This window comes from Uranotaenia lowii, chromosome 3 (assembly GCF_029784155.1).
Source record: "Uranotaenia lowii strain MFRU-FL chromosome 3, ASM2978415v1, whole genome shotgun sequence".
In the NCBI taxonomy this organism is placed as follows: Eukaryota; Metazoa; Arthropoda; class Insecta; order Diptera; family Culicidae; genus Uranotaenia; species Uranotaenia lowii.
The window spans coordinates 253,245,189-253,247,113 of NC_073693.1; positions in this window are offsets into that span (position 1 = coordinate 253,245,189).

Genomic DNA, 1,925 nt, shown 5'->3' on the forward strand with positions numbered 1-1,925 from the left:
ACAGACGGAACAGTCGAAGAACAATGGTGTGGAATCAAGAATGTCTTTATCACGACAAGCCATGGTACTCTCGGTAAAGTTTGTGGAAGACGAAGTGAATGGATGTCGGATGAAACCTGGAAAATGATCGATGATCGGAGAAAGGCGAATGTCGGAATTGAGCAGGCATGCTCCAGGTCAGCCAAAGCAGCCGCCCGCTTACGATATGCGGAGCTGAAAAAGGCAGTTAAACGAGCTTGTAGACGAGACAAGAGAGCCTGGACAAACTCCCTAGCCGAAGATGGAGAAAGAGCCGCCGCCATTGGAGATATCCGATTATTATATGATATTTCTCGCTGCCTAGTGGTGCAAGGACTAATTCAAGAATGCCGCTGAAAACCGAGCAGGTCAGCTGCTGACAGATCGAACAGATCAGCTCAAGCGTTGGACTGAGCATTTTGAACAACTTTTCCGAGTTACAAATAGCGATGGCAACAGAACCCGCAGCTCGAGGCGCCCACAATAAGTCGCATAAATGGCGTCAACTCGGAAACGCCCTCGCTGGCTGAAATAGAAGCGGCAATCAAGGACATGAAATCCAACAAAGCACCTGGAATCGATTGCATTCCTGCTGAAATGCTCAAAGCCGGCCCTGCCTTGTCAGCACAAATGTTGCACCGTCTTTTCGCTGACATCTGGGATACTGCAACATTCCCGGCCGACTGGATGCAGGGTATCCTCGTAAAGGTCCCGAAGAAAGGAGACCTGACAGAGTGCGGTAACTGGTGTGGCTTAACTTTGATCTGTACAACCCTCAAAGTACTCTGCAAAGTGATCCTGAACAGGATCCAGGAGAAAATCGACGCTACACTCCGACGGCAACAAGCTGGATTCCGATCCGGACGATCATGTGTGGACCACATCACAACGCTACGAATAATACTGGAACAAATCAACGAATTCCAGGACTCTCTTCTGCTGGTGTTCGACGAGAGGTCCCAGAGAAACTAGTCCATCTCATCGAAGCACAGTACGAGGCATTTTCGTGCAAGGTCTTGCACGACGGTGTCTTGTCCGAACCAATCTCGGTAACTGCTGGAGGGAGACAAGGATGTATTTTGTCACCGCTGCTTGTTCTCATCGTAATAGATGAGATCTTGACTGGATCGATAGACTGTGCATCGAACCGAGGATTGCCGTGGAATCCTTCAGCAATTGAGCAATTGAACGACCTTGACCTGGCAGACGAAATTGTTTTGCTCGCCCAAACACAACAAGACATACAGAGCAAACTCGACGACCTCACCGAAAGCTCCAAGGCAGCAGGTCTCAAAATCAATGTCGGAAAGACCAAGTCGATGGAAATCAACACAGAAAATCGTTCCAATTTCGTGGTAGCTGGTCAACAGGTTGAGAAAGTGGAGTGCTTCCAGTATCTTGGTAGCCAGATAACGCCTGATGGTGGTACCAAGAAGGAGATCAAAACCCGGATCAGAAAGCCCGATTTGCGTTTGCGAGTCTCCGAAACATCTGGCGCTAACGCCAGATCTCTCTACGAACTAAGATCCTAATCTTGAACGCAAACGTCAAATCCGTATTGCTGTACGGGTGTGAAACTAGATGCACATATGCGGTGACGACGCAAAAACTGCAAGTTTTTGTGAATCGTTGCCTGCGGAACATCATCCGCGCTTGGTGGCCTGGCAACTGGATCTCAAACGTTGAACTGCATCGCCGGTGTCATCAAAAGGCGCTAGAAATCGTATTCGGGAACGTAAGTGGAGATGGATTGGGCACACGCTGCGAAGAGATGAAAACGAGATTTGCAGAGAGGCGCTTGACTGGAATCCAGAAGGTCATCGAAGAAGAGGCAGGCCCAGAAGCTCGTGGCGGCGAAGTCTAGCCGCTGAAATCTGAACAGTTGACGAGAACCTTGGCTGGCAGTA